At 39.9% G+C, this 21,921-nt stretch overlaps 1 long non-coding RNA gene across 2 annotated transcripts; it reads left to right on the top strand.

Moving 5' to 3' along the window:
* Window positions 1-5,588: 5,588 nt before the first annotated feature.
* Window positions 5,589-21,457, top strand: LOC149128084 (uncharacterized). Of its 2 annotated transcripts, none has more exons than XR_016229322.1 (3): window positions 5,589-6,112; window positions 20,918-20,995; window positions 21,263-21,457. It is a non-coding gene; the product is annotated as an uncharacterized LOC149128084 (long non-coding RNA). The 2 variants fall into 2 exon arrangements; XR_016229323.1 differs by having other exon boundaries at window positions 21,212-21,457.
* Window positions 21,458-21,921: the final 464 nt, after the last annotated feature.

The raw sequence follows: 21,921 nt of genomic DNA, 5'->3' as shown, positions 1-21,921 counted from the left end.
TCTCTGCTGTGGCCCGGGAGTGCAGTGGACGATGGCCCAAGTCCTTGGGCCTTGCACCCATGTGGGAGACCAGGAGAAGCACCTGGCTCCTGGCTTCGGATAAGCATGGTGCACCGGCCGCAGCTGCGCCGGCCATGGTGGCCATTGGAGGGTGAACCAACGGAAAAGGAAGACCTTTCTCTCTGTCTCTCTCACTGTCCACTCTGCCTGTCCAAAAAAAAAAAAAAAATTAAAACAAAAAGGTGCACTTGGAGAAAATATACAAATGCGATATTTGCTAAAGGACATGTATTCACAATATGTAAGTAAAGAAATCTTTTTTTTTTTTTTTTGGACAGGCAGAGTGGACAGTGAGAGAGAGAGAGACAGAGAGAAAGGTCTTCCTTTGCTGTTGGTTCACCCTCCAATGGCCGCCGCGGCCGGCGTGCTGCGGCCGGTGCACTGCGCTGATCCAAAGGCAGGAGCCAGGTGCTTCTCCTGGTCTCCCATGGGGTGCAGGGCCCAAGCACTTGGGCCATCCTCCACTGTACTCCAGGGCCACGGCAGAGAGCTGGCCTGGAAGAGGGGCAACCGGGACAGAATCCAGTGCCCCGACCAGGACTAGAACTCAGTGTGCCAGCGCCGCAAGGTGGAGGATTAGCCTAGTGAGCTGCGGTGCCAGCCAGTAAAGAAATCTTACAATTCAATAATAATACATTCCAACTAAAGAATGGACAAAAGATTTGAACAGAGTTGAGCTTTTGGCATAGCTGTTGATATTTCTTGGGACACCCACCTCTCATGTTGGAGTACCTACCTTTTAGTCTTGGTTCTGCTGCTGAATCCAGATTCCTGCTAATGTATATCCTGAGAAGCAGCAGATGCTATATCAAGTAGCTGGATCCTTGTCACCTACATGGGAGACCTGCATTGAGTTCCAGTCTCCCTGCTTTGGCCTGGCCTAACCCTAGTTGTTGCAGGCATTTGGGGAGTGAATCAGCAGTTGGGATAACATTCTATGTCTCTGTTTCTCTGCCCTTCAAATAAATAAATAAATAAATAAGTCTTATATAAAAAGATTTTGAATAGAAATGTCACCAAAGATACCTTTCTCTCCCTGTCTCCCTCATTCTTTATGTGTGTGTGTCTGTCTCTCCTTCTCTCTCTGTTACTCTGCCTTCCAAAAAGAAATTTTGAAGAAAATGAAAAGCTTGGAAGCCTATAAACCTAAAATGATTATACAAAAAGCTTGCTGACCCTTGCTTGAGGGCATTATCATCTTATATATGTATATCATATAATTAACCTTATAGTTATCACTGTAAATAATACTGTATCACTGTAAGTAACATGCTTTTAATTTCACATTCATTATTTCCAATTTACCTTAATTCTTTGTGACTAGCTGGATAGGTATTTAAATTATCATTTTTTAAATTTCAAAAATGGTAGGCTCATAGTAAAGAAGTATGGTTAGATAAATTATTCAACTGCATATTTCAAACATTAATACTCATTAATGTAATCTCATAATCCTATTTAGCAGCAAAATAAAGAGTTCATGTTATTATAATTTCATTATTCTAGAGTATTCATTCAATAATAATCTTTTGAGTATTTATTTTTATATTTGAAAGGCAGAGCGAGAGAGACAAAGAGATATCTTGTATCTGTTGGTTCATTCCTCAAATACCTGTGATAGCCAGAGCTAGTCCAGGCAAAAGTCAGGAGCCAGGAACTCCATCCATATCTCTCGTGTGGGAAACAGCAGCTCAAGTATGCCAGCCATCAATTGCTGCCTTTCAGGATGCATTACCAAGAAACTGGTTGAGAAGCAGAGCAGTTAGGACAAACCAGCACTCTGATAATGGGACGCTGACACCTAGTAGCAGGCTGACTTGTTGAGCCCCTATACATGCCCCCAGTAATTTTTTTCTCTTTACTGTCTTAATAATTTTAACCATTTAAAAAATTCTAACTTATATAAGGTGAACAGATTTCATGTATTTCGTATATAGATTTAAGAGCACAATGACACTTCCCACCCTATCCTCCCTCCTGCCCACGCTCCCACCCTCTCTCTTCCTACAATCTTATTTTTTCTTTTAATTTTTATAATGACATATTTTGTTTACTTTATAATCACAAGCTTAACCCTCCACCAAATAAAGAATTCAACAAAGTAGTAAGTAGAAAAACAGCTGTTCTTCCAGAGTATAGACAAGGGCTGTAAACAATAATTAAATTTTAAAATGACAATTTTGCTCATATACATTATGTTCTTTAATACTCTGTATATTAGTTACCACAAATCAGGAAAAATACATGATATCTGTCTGGTACTGGTTTATTTTACTAAGCATAATCATTTCCAGTTACATCCATTTTGTTGCTAAAAAAACAGGATTTCATTCTCTTTTGTGGCTGAGTGGTATTCTATAGTGTATCTATACTACATTTTCTTTATCCAGTCATCAGTTGATGGACATCTCAGTTGATTCTGTATCTTAGCTAATGTGAACTGAGTTGTAGTCATATGCTTATTTCATTTCATTTGGATAAATTTCCAAGAGGGGAATGGCAGGGTCATACGGTATATCTATTTTCAGATTTCTGAGGAATCTCCATACTGTCTTCCATACTGGTTGTACTAGCTTACATTACCATGAACAGTACATTAGGGTACATTTTCCCCACATCATCACCAGCATTTTTTATTTTATTTTTTGATGATAGACATTCTTAACTGGGGTGAAGTGAAAATGTGGTTTGTATTTGCATTTCCCTGATGGCTAGTGATCTTGAGCATCTTTTCTTTTCTTTTTTTAAATTTATTTGACAGGTAGAGTTACAGAGAGACAGAGAAAAAGGTCTTCCTTCCATTGGTTCACCCCCAAATGGCCACTATGGCCGGTGCTGTGCTGATCTGAAACCAGGAGCCAGGTGCTTGTCCTGGTCTCCCAGGCGGGTGCAGGAACCCAAGCACTTGGGCTATCCTCCAATGACCTCCCAGGCCACAGAAGAGAGCTGGACCAGGAGAGGAGCAACTGGGACTAGAACCCGGCACCCGTAAGGAATGCCGGCACCGCAGGTGGAGGGTTATCCAAGTGAGCCACGGCGCCAGCCCCTGGGCATCTTTTCATATGTCTGCTGGCCATTTGAATTTCATCCTTTGAAAAATACCTGCTCATGTCCTTGACCCATTTCTTTTTTTAAAAAAACTTTTATTTAGTAAATATAAATTTCCAAAGTACAGTTTATGGATTACAATGGCTATTTCCCCCCATAACTTCCCTCCCACCCACACCCCTCCCATCTCCCGCTCCCTCTCCTGTTCCATTCACATCAAGATTCATTTTCAATTATCTCTAGATGCAGAAGATCGATTTAGTATATATTAAGTAAAGATTTCATCAGTTTGCACCCACACAGATCATAAAGTGTAAAATACTGTTTGAGTACTAGTTATAGCATTAATTCACATTGGACAACACATTAAGGACAGAGATCCCACGTGAGGAGTAAGTACACAGTGACTCCTGTTGTTGACTTAACAATTTGACACTCTTGTTTATGGCGTCAGAAATCTCCCTATGCTCTAGTCATGAGTTTCCAAGGCTATGGAAGCCTTTTGAGTTTGCCAACTCTGATCATATTTAGACAAGGTCATAGTCAAAGTAGATGTTCTCTCCTCCCTTCAGAGAAAGGTACCTCCGTTTTGATGGCCACATTCTTTGCAGAATGATCTCACATGCAGAGATCTTTCATTTAGGTTTTTTATTTTTTTCCCCAAGAGTGTCTTGGCTTTCCATGCCTAAAATACTCTCATGGGCTCTTCAGCCAGATCTGCATGACTTAAGGGCTGATTCTGAGGCCAGAGTGCTGTTTAGGACATCTGCCATTCTATGAGTCTGCTGTGTATCCGGCTTCCCATGTTGGATCATTCTCTCCCTTTTTGATTCTATCAGTATTCGCAAACACTAGTCTTGTTTGTGTGATCCCTTTGAATCTTAGACCTATCAGTGTGATCAATTGTGAACAGAAATTGATCACTTGGACTAGTGAAATGGCATTGGTACATGCCACCTTGATGGGATTGTATTGGAATCCCCTGGTACATTTCGAACTCCACCATTTGGGGCAAGTCCGAATGAGCATGTCCCACATTGTACATCTCCTCCCTCTCTTATTCCCACTCTTATTTTTAACAGGGATCACTTTTCAGTTAAATTTCAACACCTAAGAATAATTGTGTGTTAATTACACAGTTCAACCAATAGTATTAACTAGAAGAAAAAAATACTAAAAGGGATAACGTATTAAGTTGTACATCAACAGTCAGGACAAAGGCTGATCAAGTCACTGTTTCTCATAGTGTCCATTTCACCTCACCAAGTTTCCCTTTTGAGCTCAGTTTGTTGCAACTGATCAGGGAGAACATATGATATTTGTCCCTTTGGGACTGGCTTAATTCACTCAGCATGATGCGCTCCAGATTCCTCCATCTTGTTGCAGATGACCGGAGTTCATTGTTTTTTATTGCTGTATAGTATTCTATAGAGTACATGTCCCATAATTTCTTTATCCAGTCTACTGTTGATGGGCATTTGGGATGGTTCCAGGTCTTAGCTATTGTGAATTGAACTGCAATAAACATTTAGGTGCAGACAGCTTTTTGTTTGCCAATTTAATTTCCTTTGTGTAAATCCAAAGAATGGGATTGCTGGGTTGTTTGGTAGGGTTATATTCAGGTTTATGAAAATCTCCAGACTGACTTCCATAGTGGCTTGACCAGTTTGCATTCCCACCAACAGTGGGTTAGTGTCCCTTTTTCCCTACATCCTCATCAGCATCTGTTGTTGGTAGATTTCTGTATGTGAGCCATTCTCACTGGGGTGAGGTGAAACCTTATTGTGGTGTTGATTTGCATTTCCCTGATTGCTAGTGATCCTGAACATTTTTTCATGTGCCTGTTGGCCATTTGGATTTCCTCTTTTGAAAAATGTCTGTTGAGGTCCTTGGCCCATCTCTTAAGTGGGTTGTTTGTTTTGTTTTTTGGAGTTTCTTGATCTCTTTGTGGATTCTGGTTATTAACCCTTTATCTGTTGCATAGTTTTCAAGTATTTTTTCCCATTCTGTCAGTTGCCTCTTCACTCGTCTGACTGTTTCTTTTTCAGTACAGAAATTTCTCAATATGATGCAATCCCAAATGTGAATTTTGGCTTTGAGTGCCTGTGCTTCTGGGGTCTTTTCCAAGAAGTCTTTGCCAGTACTTATATCTTGCAGGGTTATATCTTCGGTTTCACTGAAGACAGGCACGAATTAACACCAATAAGTCTCCCCACAATACGGCAATGAGAAGACTTGGGTTCGGTTTGCCTGATAGGACTTGTAAGCACCTGCAGGCAGTTCTAGCAGAGCAGAGCATGCGCTGCAGGGCACCAAACACAGGCACGCATCAGCGCCTAAAAACCTCCTCACAACATGGCGAAGAGAGGACCCGGATTCGGTTTGCCTGATTGATAGGACTTGTAAGAACCTGTGGGCAACTCTAGCAAGCAGAGCAGAGTGTGTGCCATGGGGCACCGAAGACAGGCGCGTATCAACGCCAAAAATAAAAAGAAAGGGGGATCTGTGGGGAGCAACTGGGAGCAACTCGGACTAGACTAAGTTACTGGAATTAAGACTTATTCTATGCATCTGCTTTCCCACAATATGGCGCTGAGAAGGGAAACAGCTTCTACACAGCTGCCTCCAGTTCAACCAATAAACTGTGGGACCTGCTCCTGATTGGAGGAGAGCAGCGTACTCGGCGTGTGGGTAGCAGAGTTGGGATTGGTGGAAGAGGACTATAAAGGAGGAGAGAGACGGCATGCACCAGGAACATCTAAGGGGAACATCTGAAGGAACACCTGTGCAGCCCCCGAGAGAGCCAGCCGGTGGTGTGCCGCTCCCCTGTGGAAGTGGGGAATGTGGCAGGGGGAACCGCCCTTCCACGGAGGTGGAAGGGTCGGTAGCCAACCCGGGAAGTACCAGCAGCAAAGCCGGGGAGGGCCGAGCAGACAAAAGAACAGCGCAGGGTCCTGTGTCGTTCCTCCACGAAGAGGGGGAGCGACAATATTGAATAGCAGTGGTGAGAGTGGGCATCCCTGTCTAGTACCAGATCTCAGTTGAAATGCTTCCAACTTTTCTGATTTAATAGGATGCTGGCCATGGGTTTTTCATAAATTGCTTTGATTGTATTGAGGAATGTTCCTCTGTACCCAGTTTGCTTAGGGTTTTCATCATGAACGGGTGTTGTATTTTATCAACTGCTTTCTCGGCATCTATTGAGATAATCATATGGTTTTTTTTCTGCAGTCTTTAATGTGGTGTATCACACTGATTGTTTTGCGAACATTGAACCATCCCTGCATACCAGGGATAAATCCAACTTGGTCTGGGTGGATGATCTTCCTGATGTGTTGTTGCATTCTATTGGCCAGAATTTTATTGAAGATTTTTGCATCTATGTTCATCGGGGATATTGGTCTGTAATTCTCTTTCTCTGCTGCATCCTTTTCCAGCTTAGGAATTAACGTGATGCTGGCTTCGTAGAAAGAATTTGGAAGGATTCCTTTTCCTTCGATTGTTCTGAATAGTTTGAGAAGAATTGGAGTTAGTTCTTCTTTAAATGTCTCATAGAATTCAGCAGTGAATCCATCTGGTCCTGGGCTTTTCTTTGTTGGGAGGGCCTTTATTACTGTTTCAATTTCTGTCTCAGTTATGGGTCTGTTTAGGTTTTCTATGTCTTCCTGGTTCAATTTAGGTAGGTTGTTTGTGTCCAGGAATCTATCCATTTCTGATAGATTTCCCTGTTTGCTGGCATACAAGTCCTTGTAGTAATTTCTGATGATTCTTTTTATTTCTGTGGTGTCTGTTGTTACGTTTCCTTTTTCGTCTCTGATTTTATTGATTTGGGACTTTTCTTTTTTTAGTTAGTTGGGCCAATGGGGTGTCAGTTTTGTTTATTTTTTCAAAAAACCAGCTCCTCGTTTGGCTGATTTTTTGGAATGTTTTTTTGGATTCAATCCTGTTTATTTCTTCTTCTGATTTTAATTATTTTTGTTCTCCTCGTAGATTTGGGTCAGGTTTACTGCAGATTTTCTAGATTCTTGTGATGAACTGAAAGCTCATTTATGTGATGCCTTTCCAATTTCTTGATGTAGGCACCTATTGATATAAACTTTCCTCTTAACACTGCCTTTGCTGTGTCCCATAAGTTTTGGTACATTGTGCTGTTATCCTCATTTACTTCCAGAAAGTTTTTGATTTCTCTTTTGATTTCTTCTATGACCCAATGTTCATTCAGGAGCATGTTGTTCAGTCTCCATGTGTTTGCATATGTTCTAGGGATTCCTGAGTTATTAATTTCCAACTTCATTCCCCTATGGTCCAAGAAGCTGCATTGTATGATTCTAATTCTTTTGAATTTGCTGAGACTTGCTTTATGGCCTAGTATGTGGTCAATCCTAGAGAAGGTTCCATGTACTGCTGAGAAGGATGTAAATTATTTAAGTGTAGGATGAAAAGTTCTGCAGATACCTGTTAGATCCATTTGGGCTATAGTGTTGTTTAAATCTACTGTCTCCTTGTTGATCTTCTGTCCTGTTGATCTGTGTGTTTCTGAGAGTGGATTATTGAAGTCCCCCAGTAGTATTGTATTGGGGGTCTAAGTCTCCCTTTAAGTCCCTTAACAAATCTTTTAAATAAACCAGTGCCCTGTAATTAGGTGCATATACATTGATAATCATTATATCTTCCTGTTGAATTGATCCCTTAATCATTATGTAGTGCCCCTCTTTGTCTCTCCTAACAGTTTTTGTGATAAAGTTTATGTTGTCCGATATTAAGATGGCTATGCCCGCTCTTTTTTCATTTCTGTTGGCATGGTATATCTTTTTCCAGCCTTTCACTTTCAGTCTGCATGCATCTTTGTTGGAAAGATGTGTTTCTTGTAAGCAGCAAATAGATGGGCTTTGTTCCTTAACCTGATCAGCCAATCAGTGTCTTTTAACTGTACAGTTCAGGCCATTAACGTTCAATGTGACTATTGATAAGCAGTAACTTTTCCCTACCATTTTCCAAAGATATTTTCTAATATATGCTTTGAATTTCCTGTGATCTTTTGCTGTGAGGTTTCCTTACTTTACCTTCTTTCATATTGATGACCATGTTTCTGTGTATAACACATCTTTAAGCATCTTTTACAGGGCTGGAAGAGTGGCAACAAATTCTTTCAATTTCTGTTTGCTATGAAAGGTCTTTATTTCACCTTCATTCACAAATGAGAGCTTAGCAGGATACAATATTCTGGGCTGGCAGTTTTTCTCTCTTAGCACCTGTGCTATGTCTCGCCATTCCTTCCTAGCCTGTAGTGTTTCTAATGAGAAGTCTGCTGTGAGTCTAATTAGAGATCATCTGAGAGTAATCTGACGTTTCTCTCTTGCACATTTTAGAAACTTTTCTTTATGTTTCACTGTGTTGAGTTTGATTACAACATGTCGTGGTGAGGATCTCTTTTGGTCATGTTTACTAGGGGTTCTATGAGCTTCCTGTACTAGGATGTCTCTGCCCTCCTCCAAACCCGGGAAGTTTTCTGCTAGTATCTCACTAAAAAGGCCTTCTAATCTTTTCTCTCTCTCTCTATGCCTTCAGGAACTCCTAGAATCTGAATGTTGGGTTTTTTAATAGTATCCTGTAGATTCCCTACAATATTTTTTAGATTTCTAATTTCCTCTTCTTTTCTTTGGTTTGACTGTATACTTTCTTGTTCTCTGTCTTCTTAGTACAATATTCTCTGTTCTGTTTCACTGACTCTGTTTTAAGGCTCTCTAATGTGTTTGTCATTTGATCTATTGAGCTCTTCATTTCACTTTGATTTCTCTTCACTATCACACTTTCCTGTTCTACTCGTTTCTGCATTTGATTCCTCCTTAAGGTTCTTTTTCTCGAAGGAGATTTTCTATCGTGTCCAGTAAGGAATTCTGTAGCTCAAGCATTTGTTTTTGAAAACTTCTAATTGTTCTTACCATAAATTTTTTGAAATCCGTATTTTGCATTTCTTCCATCTCATCATGTTCATAATCTTGAATTGGGGTGTCTTGTTCATTTGGGGGTGTCATAATGTCTTCCTTGTTCTTGTTTCCTTGGTTTCTGCATTTGTTGCTTGGCATTGTGGAGATATTCTTTGGATTCTTTTTCCCTCGCTGTGGTGTTTTTTTTTTTTTTTTTTTTTTGTTATACTATGACTGTATAAGTGGACTGTCTGGTTTTGATAGAGTCTTAGAGGCTTAAAGTGGGTGTGGCCAGAGAGCTCTGTTTGGTTCTTCAGGGTTAAGGGTGTGCCATTGGTGACACTCCCAGGTAAGGCATGGTAAATCTCTCTCTCTCTCTCTTTTTTTGATTCAAAAGGGAATTAATTCTGCACAGCTGAGTGGAATTGGAGGTAGTTAGTAGGCAAATGATATACCCATAGGAGCCAGAGTTCGGAAGCTCTTTCCCAAGGACCACACAGGGAATCTGTGCTGCCCTCAGTGTGGGCTCAAATTCTCCTGCAGTCTCCCACTGGGTTGCCAAGGTTACTGAATTGTAGAGTCTCTGAAGAGTATTCACGTGAATTCTGTGAGTTCTCTCCCCCACCATCTTTTGTCACAGTCTCAGTTCATTAGCACCACACATTCACTAGGTCCTAATATCCTGTTATTGCAGCCCCCCACCCTGAGTCAGGTTTTTCTGCTTGGCTGAGGGTGAGTGCAGACCTGAGGTCACCCCGCTTATGATGTATGTTCAAAATGGCGCCTGCTCTTTGTCTTGCTTGCCTTTGAGAGGTGAGCAGAGAGAAACTCGTGTCTCTATTGGTCACTTTTTTTTTCTCTCTCTTCTAGTTAGCCTGGTGAACTTTTCCCCACTGGGTTTCAAGCCTCATTCCCTCTAGTCTCCTCTTTCCGCTTGCCCACCGGTGTCTCGGACTATTAAGGTTTGGGTCACCTCGCGTTCCAGCGCTGGTGTGTTGATTCTGCCACTGGTGTCCCAAACTGTGGGCTCCCACGCTCTCCATGCAGGTCCACTGTGAACCACTAGTTCCAGAAGAGTTTCTTCTGTTTCTTCCCCTACTCTTCCTTGAACCTGCAGTATCTCCACTTTTATTAAACTGTGTCTTCCCAGACTATCAGTGTGCTCCCTTCCTATTCCACCATCTTGCCGCTCTCCTGCTCATATCGGCATTTATAGAATTTTTTCTCTTTGGTTAGATCTGTGGCTCACAGGCATGCAAAGTACCCACCCACTGTAGCCCTGCTCACTTCTCTCAGTTGTGCTTGGCAGGTTCCAGATTCCTGCAAGGGGCGCTTTCCCTCTGTAGGGGTGGTTCCCCATTGTGGTGCCATTGGCACAGTAGTTGGGGCAGATGCCCCCTGCCTATGTCAAAAAATGGTGTCAGCTCTTGTGGGGAGGGGGGAGGAGGAGAGACAAACCACCTTTTTTCTGCCTCTGTGCAATTGGTTGCCTGCTCTTTTGGGGGATTTGCGTACAATTCCAAAAGCAGTTCACTAAGCTCTCCCTCTCATTGTATCAGCAGCACTGTGGGCCCATGGAGTCTCCTCTCACCTGGCTTATCAGGATCCTCCCCAGATCAAAGTTGGTAAAGTTGGTAGGTCTTCTGTTTTGTATTTGTTCTCTCAGCACAGGTCTGGATAGCCTACACTACTCTGGCATGGTCTTCCTCCGTGGCTCTCCTGCAGCTTTTTACTAGGGGTGTACTCTCTCCCATTTTTTAAATATTAATTTTGCTCTGCATAAATCAGATGATCCTGTCACTATTCTGCCATCTTGGAACTCCCATCCTGTGTTGATTTTATATCCTGTAATTTTACAAACTTTCTTATGAGTTCCAGTAGTCTCTTAGTGGAGTCTTTTGGTTTCCTATATATTGGATTTTGTAATTTGCAAACAGGAATACTTTGACTTCCTCCTTTCCACTTTGTTTCCCTTTGATTCTTCTTCTTCTTCCTACTGGCTGTTGCTAAAACTTCCAGAACTATTGAATAGCAGTGGTGAAAGTGAACATCCTTATGTGGTTCCAGAGATTAGTGGAAACACTTCCAACTTTTCCCCATTCAATAATATGCTGGCTGTGTGTTTTTGTTATATATTACCTTGTTGTCTTAAGGAATGTTACTTCTATACCCAATTTGCTTTTTATCATGAAGTGATGTCGTATTTTATCAAATGCTTTCCTTCAATCTATTGAGATAACCATTTAGTTTTTATTCTTCAATTTGTTAATATGATGTGTCAATTTTATGGATTGTGTATGTTGAACCATCTTTGCATACCAGATGTAAATCCCAGGTGGTCCCAGTGAATTATCTTTCTGATGTGTTGTTGGATTTGGTTCTGTGTTATTTTGTTGAGGATTTTTTGTATCTCTGTTTATTAGGGATATTGGTCTATGGGTATCTTTCTTAGCAGTATCTTTCTGTTTTGGGAATTAATGTGGTGGTGGTCTTATAGAAAGAGTTTGGAAGGATTCCTTCCCTTTCAGTTGTTTTGAATACTTTTAGAAAAATTGGAATTAGTTTGTCTTAAGGGTTTGATATTATCATATAAATTTCAAACACTAGTTTCAGTTTTTCTCATTTTTCTTTTTTTTTTTTTTCTCTGAGATAGTTCCAAACATTGTCTTTTGTGTTGGATATTCTTTCTTCTGCCTCACCAACTCTGTTGTTATGGCTTCCTGCCCCCCCCAACCTCCATATTTTTTATTTGACATACTGAATTCTTCAGTTCTAATATTTCAGTTTGATTTCTCTTCAATATCTCTATCTTCTGGCAACATTTTTTTATCCTTGTCCTGTATGGATTTCTTTTACTCATGAATTTTCTTCTCACTGTTTTTAGTAATCTTATCATTCTTTTGAATTCCCTTTTAGGCATTTCACTAATGTCTTTGACTTCACACTTTAACATTGAAGTGTTGTTGTGTTCCTTTTTGGAGTCATATTGTCTTCTTGTTCACGTTTCTTATATTGCTACATTTATTTTTAGGCATTTGTGGAAGCACTTGTCAGTTTTCTTCTTGATGGCTTTTATCTTTGAAATATTCCTCTGTAGTTTAGTGGAGTGTCTGCTCCTTCAGTGGATATTCAGAAAGGTGTGCTTGGTGAGACCAGCGAGCTCCACTGGTGCAAGAGGGTGGTACAAAAGTCCAGGTTTACACCCCAGTTAGGCATGGTATATCTCTTCAATTGTCTGCAGTGGAGAGGGTAAGATCACATTGGTTGGTGTGATAACTGCCTCACCTTTTCTCTGCCAAGGTGATCAATGCCCACAGTGAGCCCAGAGTGGCTACACACCCCATCCATGCAGGCACATGAACCATAAAAATGATCTGTGCTGTACTCAGTGTGAGCAGAGAACCCTCTGCACTGACCAACCCCAGGCACTCAGTGAGCTCTGAGCCTCTGAAACCAGACACAGTGATTACCAAGAGACCCAGTTATACCCCATGCCCTATTATACAAAGAATTCCCTAGTCCTAGTGTGTATGGTTCTCACAGTCACAGGGATAAGGGCATCCACTCTCAGCTCCATGAACCTTCTCAAGTCCACAGAGAGAGCTGAGGCATTCCCAGAGCTAACTGCCTGTTATTCTGCCTAAGCAGTTGAGTTTGGGCACCTGTGAAAGAGTGAGGGGAGTGGAGTGCCTCTCAGTCCTAAGTAGGGATCAGCCCCTGCCAACCCTTCAGGACAGAGTCAAAAGTCAGTGAGGACCACAGATTTATCCCTCAGATAAAATATCCTAGTTGTGTACAAGCTGTGGAATGCTGTACTTGTCTTATTAAAATGGTGCTTCTTCCCTGCTAGTTGCTGGGAGACTTTGGGGGAGGGGTTAGGAAGGAGGCAATGTGCTCTCCTTTCAGAGGGTTAATTGGGCACCCTGCCCCTGGCCAGCCCTCCAGGCTGGACTCAAAGTCAGTGTGGCTCACAAGGTTCTCCCTCAGGCAGTATCAGTATGACAGGGGTTGCTGTAGACTCCTCTCACTTCTAAGAAGGTGATGTCCTCTTCTGACTGATTCTGATGCCAGTAGGAACAGAACAGAGGTGTACTGCCCAACTTATTGCTGAGCATGGCACTTTGTGGAAGTCAGGGAGGGGAAGGAAGCAAGGCTATTTCCCTCTTCCAAGCATGGCAGTTGCTTAAACTCCCATCAGCTCCCCAGGCTGAGATAGAAGTCAGTGTGTGACTGTAGAATTCCCTCTCAGCTAAAACTGTGAGTGTCAGGGTGGGCAGCAATTTCTTCCTTCCTTGACATGGTATGATTGTAGCTCATTGCCAGCAGCTGGCTACAGTGTTGTCGTCTTCTATTTTCTCACCTTTTGCTTCATTGTTTTTTTTCCATTTGAAAATTTCTGTCAGCCCCCTGGAAATGTGGTCCTTCCTTTATTCTTTTCATATCCCAGAGCATCTGGAGTTTCTGTGACTGTATCCTAGTCAGCCATCTTGGATTCAGTCCCCAACAATATTTGTTTTACATTCACCTCTGCCTCCATCATGCCTATTCTGTGTGACGAAACTGCAGTAAAGTCTTAGCCATGAAAAAAATGCAGATTTTTCCCTTGATATTTTGAAATATACTTGCTTAGCTATTAGCTTGCATTTGAACCAGGAATATTAAATAGCTTATTACTAAATACTTTCCTTTACAGAGCAATTTTTGTCACTAAGGACTTTCCTATATAGAGCAATTTCAACATATTTTACCAATGAGAGGAACCATTCAGTGCTGTTTGTTGATTATGTGTGTGAAATTAACCAAAGGAAGGGAGATTATCTGGAAAGGAGTCTTCCTCTTGAGGTGCTAAAGATAAGCCAACAAAAGCTTCATTTAGCATATCCCCTCTGTCCAAGGGGCCCAGGAGTTCTGTTAAAAAGATGAAAATATGAGTCAAATACAAATATGATTTCTACTCACCTCATAAGATTATAGAAAATCTTTCATATCCCAGTGGAGCTTTTTTTATTTTGTAAATTTTCTATGTAACATATAATAAAAATCTTATAGTCCCTGTCCCCTTATTATTTCTGTAACTTTTTTACTTACCTCATTCAGTGGAGTTTGATAACTGAAAAATGAATGCTTTCACGTTCATATATATGTGTGTGTGTGTATGTGTGTATATGTATATATATGTATGTATGTATTTAAATATTTATTTATTTATTTGAAAGAGAAAAAGGGAGAGACAGAGATAGATCGTCCATCCGCTGGCTCACTCCCTAGATGGCTGCAACAGCCAGGGCTAAGTTAGGCTGAAGCCAGGAGCCTGGAAGCACATCAGTCTCCCACATGGGTGGCAAGGGCCCAGACACCTGGGCTATCCAATGCTGCTTTACCACTATGCCATAATGCTGGCCCCTATTTTTAAATATTTATTTATTTTGAAAGTCAGAGTTACAACGAGAGAGAGAGAAATTGATTGATTCTATCCACTGGTTCACTCCCAAGTTGACCACAGTGGCAAGCTCTGGGCCAGGATAAAGTCAGGAACTAGTAGCTTCTTCAGGTCTCCCATGTGGATGATAGGGGCCCAGGTACGTGGGCCATCATCCGCTGCTTTCCCAGGCAATTAGCAGGTGGCTGGATTAGAAGTGGAGTAGCTGGGATATGAACAGGTGCCCATATGGGATGTGGGCCTCACAGGAAAAAGCTTTATCTGCTGTGCCCTAACACCAGCCCCATCACATTCAAATTTTAAATCCCATCTTTCTTATTTATAGTATTTTTTGCCAGAGCCTTATTCAGATATTTTTTATTAGCCGATTACTGGAATATTTTATTATCTTGAGATGCTGTAAGAAGTGGATTATTTTACTCTATCAAATACAGAACACAATTTGAAAAAGTAAAAATATCCAATATTTTCTTTCAGTTAGCATTTAAAGTGTATAGAATAGAGAAATATACTTCTACTTCATTCAAATGTATAACAGTATTAGAGAAATAATGGTGACTTTGACAGGACATTGTTTAAAAAAATTATGAGACATAACTGAAAAAATATTTTTTTAAAGATTTGTTTTTTGAGAGGCACAGTTACAGACAGAGAGGAAGAGACAGAGAGAAAGGTCTTCCATCCATTTGTTCACTCCCCAAATGGTCGCAACTGCTGGAGCTGGGCCAGTTGGAAGCCAGGAGCTGGGAGCTTCTTCTGGGTCTCTCACACGGGTGCAGGAGTTCAAGCACCTGGACAATCTTCTACTGCTTTCTTAGGCCATCACAGGGAGCTGAATTGGAAGTGGAGCAACCAGGACTTGAACTGGTGCCCACATGGGATGCTGGCACTGCAGGGGGCAGCTTTACTTGCTACACCACAGCACAAGCCCATGAACAATGTTTTTGTTATGACAAACAAACCTTATTAAAAATTCAAAAAATTCTTAGGGCTACTGTATATGTGTATGTGCATGTGTGTAATTGCAGAGAAAACATTTAATTTTTATAACTTTCAAAATATACATTTCAGTAGTGCTAAGTGTATTTGCAGTATTATATACTGTGTCTCTAGAGCTTTTTCATCTTCAAAAACTGAAATTATACCTGTTAAACATCAATTTCCCCTTTCCTCTCTGTAGCCTCTGATAACCACCATTTTATTGTTTTTATGAATATGATGATTTTAGATACTCATGTGAGTGACATTATACAGTATTTGTATTTTTAAAAATTTATTTATTTGAAAGGTTGATTGAGAGAGAGAGAGAGAATATGAGAATCTATCTTTGATCCACTGGTTCACTACTCAAATGGCCATAACAGCCACGGATGAACCAGAGCAAAGCCAAGAATGAGGAACTCCATCCTGGTCTCCCCCACATGCGTGTCAGGGGCCTAAGCAGTTGGGCCATCTTCCACTATCTCCCCAGGAGCATTAGCGGGGAGCTGGTTCAGAAGTGGAGCAGCCAGGTCTTGAACCAGCACTCTAGTAAGTGGCTTAACCCACTGTGCCACAATGCCAGCCCTCAGTATTTGTGTTTTTCTGATTGGCTTATTTCACTTAGCATTATGTACTCAAGGTTTATCCATGGTGTAGTACATGACAGGATTTCTTCCTTTTTAAGGCTGAATATCAGTATACTCATTGTGTGTGTGTATGTGCATGTGTATACACACACACATAGCACATTTTACTTGTTCATCCATTTATGGAGATTGTTGATACTTCTACCTCCTTACTATTGAGAATGATTGTTATGAACCTGGGCATGCAAATATCTTTTTGAGAACCTGCTTTCAGTTATTTTGGATATATACTCAGAAGTAGGATCACCATATCCTACTATAGATCTATTTTTGTTTGAGGTAACAGTGCACAGAGATTCTAATTTCCCCATATCTTCATCAACACTTGCTATTTTTTGGGGGGGGGAACCATTCATCCTAATGGGTGTGAAATAATGTTTCATTGTGGTTTTGATTTTCATTTCTCTAATGCTTAGTGATGTTTAGCATCTTCTGCTTGTTGACCCTTTGTTTTATTTTAATTTATTTGAAAGGCAGATGGACGGAGATGGAGCTCTTTCATACTCTGATTCCCTCCCCAAGTGCCTGTAATAAGCAGGGGTGGGCCTGACCAAAGCCCAGTTTGGTGGGTTTCCCATGTGGGTAGCAGGGACACAAATTACTGGGCCATCACTTGCTGCTTCCCAAGGTGCACATGAGGAAGAACATGGAATTGGAAGTGAAACTGGAATTCAAATCCTGGGACTCTGAGACATTCCAGAATGGGCTGTGAGTGTTCCAATCAGTGTCTTAAGTGCTGTGCCAACCACCATGCCCCTTGATGACTCACTCTCTCTCCCTCCCTCTCTCTCTCTCTCTCTCTCTCTAAATGTCAATTCACATCCTTTTTTCATTTTCACTTTTTTGTTGAGAGTAAGAGTTGTTTATATAGTCTAGATACTTAATCCTTTATCAGATACATGATTTGTAATTTTTTATCAGAAAAGACTTATTTAATGGGATGTTTTAGAACTTGATCCCATGTAATTTTACCTAGTAGAGCATATGCATATGGCATGATTTTTAGCACTTTATAAATATACAAGAGATGCCTCTTATCCTCAGTTTCACTTAACTGCTGGCAACTGTGGCCAAAAATATGAGTATTGGGCTTGACCCTTCAAAGAGAGATTATGCTCAAATAACTTTCATTACAGTACCTAATGATTATGCCTAATTTACAGGTTAAACTTCATTGAGGTATGGATGTACTGGAAAAAAACACAGCATAAACAGGGTTTGGTACTGTGCTGGTTCTAGGCATCCATTGAGGTCTTAGAATGGAGCCAAGGTTGGTAAGAGGGGAAACTGTAACAGTTCTCAGAGGAATCCTCCCTTCCAGCATCCAAAATGACAGTTGACTTGCAGTCATTTGCAGGACGCTGACTTGGAGGGCAAGGATGCACGCAGGGCTGGGCTGAATTCCCTGTCCCAGGGACTGGGCAAACTTGAGGTAGAGCAAGTCATAACATGCTGGTCGCAGGCACATTGACTGCCCTCATGATTTATAAATATTTTCTTCCATTCCACAGATTGTTTTTATACTTTGATACTTTATTGTGTCCTTTGATGCAGTTTTAAAATTTGATACCATCCCATCTCTAGTACCATTTTTCCACATTTGCTTTTGGTACCATATCCAAGAAGTCACTGCCATGTCCAATATCATGAAATCTTTGTCCTAAGAGTATCATACTTTTAGGTTTGTATTTGGTATAAGATAAAGGTCCAGCTTATTCTGTTGCATGTGGCTATCCAGGTTTCTCAGTACCGCCTGTTGAAGACATAGTCATTCTTTTTCCACCAAATGGTCTTGATATACTTATTTAAAATTATTTGACCATATATTTAAGAGTTTGTGTTCTCAATTTTGTTCTATTTCATTGGTCTATAGATCTTTTTTTTTGGGGGGGGGGTCTCTATTGTTTGTTTTTTAACTATTTGTGACCTTGGAGAAGTCATTTAATCTCTCCGAGCTTGTATTTTCATATCTGTTTAACATAAGTGGTACTTTAGTTGATCACTGAACTATTTCTCACTTTGAATTTGATGAAGTAGTCAACAAAGAAGAGATACACTTGGTGAATACAATTAAAAGGACAAACACTAAAGAATGATTAAGATAGTCATACTTGTTAGGTAGGTAAGATAGAATAATAATTCTATATAAATTGTGTAACTCAATACACTATTTATATATTGAGTTACACTATTTATACATATAGAATCTCTACTTTTCATAATGACCATATAAAGTAGGTATCATTACCCAATTTGCAGATATAGAAACCGAGGGTCAAAGAGATTAATTGCCTTGCACTGAACCAATATCTATTAAGTGGCAAAAAATGTCAGGATTCATACTTGAGATGGCTGGCACAAAGCCAATTTTGTTCTATTTCAACAAAACACCTGAGTTAAGAGAGAAATACACTAAGGGAACTTACTGCTATTATACATGGGTCTTCTGAAATAAATGGCATTACTTCTTTGGTGATAATATAAATTATTCTTTAAATATATCTATTCTTTTGTTAGCCTTGTCCCTTCAAAGGAGGTATTCTTTCCAACCTAAAATCTCCAGAGGATTTTCAGGGTAAAACACAATTCAAGATGTGCAATCACATGGAAGAATGAAAATCTTTTATAATATTATTTGTTAAACTGAGAGCTCTACTTAACAGAAGCCATTAAAATATTTACAAAGTAGCAGCTGCTCTTGTAAAAAACGACAGGTTTTTAGAGGCATAAAAATAAACAACTTGATGAGTACAAGATAAGCCATTTGACAGCTTCTTTGTGTACATTGCACAATATATAGAAAATTCTGATATTTACATAGCAATTATACTATAAAGCCTTTTAAGTTAAAAGGACACAGAACCAGTAAGAACGGAACTTTTACAAGAATTTTTCATACTGTTCTTTCAAACCATCTAGGGAGCCCCCAAACATAATGTTTTAAGAAGGGTTAGGTTTTTGATTAAAAAAATAAGCTTTGTTCTTAGAAGTTAGTTGTATGTGGATGAACCTTGGTTGAACTCAGTTGAGTTCTCTCTTGTACTTGAATTTGAGTGAGACCTCTTACTAAGATCATTAAAACTTGCGGTAAATAAATCAACAGAGAAAATCAAAATATGTTAACAAACACGTTTTAAAAGTAACTGAATGTTTGCATTTTACTTCTTTTTAAAAAGTTTATTTATTTGAAAGGCAGACTTACAATTTAGGAGAGATAGTCAGAGATCTTTCATCCTCTGCGTCACTTCCCCTTGGCTGCAACAAGTTAGGAGTCTTGAATGACATCCAATTCTCTCACGTGGGTGGCAGAGACCCAAGTACTTGAGCCATATTTTGCCTTCCCAAGCACATTAGCAGGGGGCTGGATGGCAAATGGAGCAGCTGGGACTTGAATCCGCACTTCCAGATGGGAAGGCAGTGTCATAAGCAGCAGCATAACCCACTGCACCCCAAAGCTGGCCCCTATGTCTTATTATTTAATCTGTTGTGGTACAGTGGGTTAAGCTGCCATTTGCAATGCCAGCATCCCAAATGGGTACCGGTTCATGTCCTGCTGCTCCACTTCCAGTCCAGCTTCCTGGTAATGTGCCTGGGAAAGCAGTGGAGGATGGCCCAAGTGCTTGGACCCCTGCCACCCATGTGGAAGACCTAGATGAACTGCCTGGCTCCTGGATTCAGCCTAGTCCAATCTTGGCCTTTTACACCATTTGGGGCATGAGCTAGCAAATGGAAGATTCTCTCTTTCTATCTGTCTCCCCCCCTTTTTGTAACTCTGCCTTTTACCTTTCAAACAGTTTAAAAAAAATCAGAGTCTTAGGATTATATTTCAGTAGTATTGGTTTTCTTTGGTTGAAATGTAATGGCAAGACACTAGTTATTACAGTTTTATTTCTATGATGGGTCTTCAAAAAACTCATGGAAAGATGTGTATTATGAAAAAAGTGTGCATGAATTGCAAAATTTTTTAAATAAAATTTATTCTTCAATCCTATTTTTCTTTTTTAAAAAATGGCTTGTATATTTATTTATTTGAAATGCAGAATGAAGAGTGAGAGAGAGAGCCTCCATCCAATGATTCACTCCCAAAATGGCTGTCACAGCCAGGGCTAGGCCAGGCTGAAGTCTGGAGCTGGGAACTCTGTCTGGGTCTTCCACATGTGTGGCAGAGGCTCAAGTACTTGAGCCATTATCCACTGCCTTTTCAGGCACATTAGCAGGAAGTTGGATTGGAAACAGAGTAGCCAGGACTTGAACCAGCATTCCAGTATGGGATGGTGGTGTGGTAAGTTGTAGCTTAACCCATTGCATCATAACACTAGCCCATCAATCCCATTTTCCATTAATTTTTTGAAGCACCCTCTTACATATTGGTAAATTTTAAGTCTTGACGAAATGATTTAGTAATAGCTATCACATTTTAAGGATTTTTAAAACTATTATTAGAAATATTCTCATTTTGGGGATTTTCATCTAGTATCTAAATTTTTATTAACATAACTAGGAAGAAAAAATTTTAATTGGAAGACAAGTCAAAAGCTGTAGATAGTCTGTGTTTTGTATGAACAAATTAAAAAACTGCCAATTAATAAATGGTACTGAGTCAGTATAATTACTGACAACTATCTGAGGTTTAGTCTAGGTTCTGCATGTAATCCACTTGATCCTGTAAAGTTTCAGTGGGTATTACAATTGTTGGTAATTTATCCCCATACCTTTATATTTTGGGGTTCATAAGAATACGTTGTCACTAAGTTTTGTTGTAGATGCTGTCTACATGAGGTTCACTATGCTAATTACTCTTTCTGTTTTGACAGGTTACTGGAAGACTATAGCACTATAGTGATTCCATCTTTTTCAGAATTCTCTGGCAGCACTGATTTTAATAAAAACAGGTAATAATCCAAACATCTATCCATAGGATTCTGGTTAAACAGATTATAATATATCCATACAACTGAATAATCTCTTTATAAAAAAGTGGGGCATGAGCGATCAGACTACATATACTGCTTTATAACCTTCTAAAATATTTTTTTAAAAACAGCTAGTAATATATCAAGGGGCTGGCACCATGGCACAGTAAGTTAATCCTCTGCCTGGGGCTCCAGCATCCCATATGGGTGCCGGTTCTAGTCCCAGCTGCTCCCCTTCCAATTCAGCTCTCTGCTATGGCCTGGAAAAACAGTAGAAGATGGCCCAAGTCCTTGGACCCTTGCAACCGCATGAGAGACCAAGAAGAACTGCCTGGTTCCTGGCTTTGGGTTGGCGCAGCTCTGGCAGTCGTGGCCATTTGGGGAGTGAACCAAGAGAAGGAAGACCTTTCTCTCTGTCTCTTCCTCTCACTGTCTGTAACTCTACCTCTCAAATAAAATCTTAAAAAAAAAACAGCTAGTAATGATCTTATTACCATTATGTGAAAGAAGGAAATCTAGAAAATCTATAATATTTTAAGATTCCTTTCTTGATGAATGGCATTATACAGAACTCTTATTTTCTAAATTAACATTACTGACATTTAAATTTTATGTATTTCATATGTATTGTTCTAAGAAAGAATAATGGTTAAAATAGTGGTTTTGTATAAAATACGCATATACAGTTATATAATATTTACATATTCTTATAACTGGTAACATTACTTTCCTCTGAGAGGAACTTTGTAATTACAGAATAGACTTGAGAATAGAACTTTTAACTAGAATGTATTTTGTACTTTTTGAATCCTAAACCATGTGAGTATCATTATTAAGAGAAATATAATTTAAAATTTCAAATATTACATGAATTAAAATTGTGTGAAATTAATGTTTCATAAACT

Source organism: Oryctolagus cuniculus, chromosome 2 (genome assembly GCF_051225735.1).
Source record: "Oryctolagus cuniculus isolate XC-2025 breed Fujian yellow rabbit chromosome 2, ASM5122573v1, whole genome shotgun sequence".
In the NCBI taxonomy this organism is placed as follows: domain Eukaryota; kingdom Metazoa; phylum Chordata; class Mammalia; order Lagomorpha; family Leporidae; genus Oryctolagus; species Oryctolagus cuniculus.
This window is presented reverse-complemented; position numbering and strand designations above follow the sequence as displayed.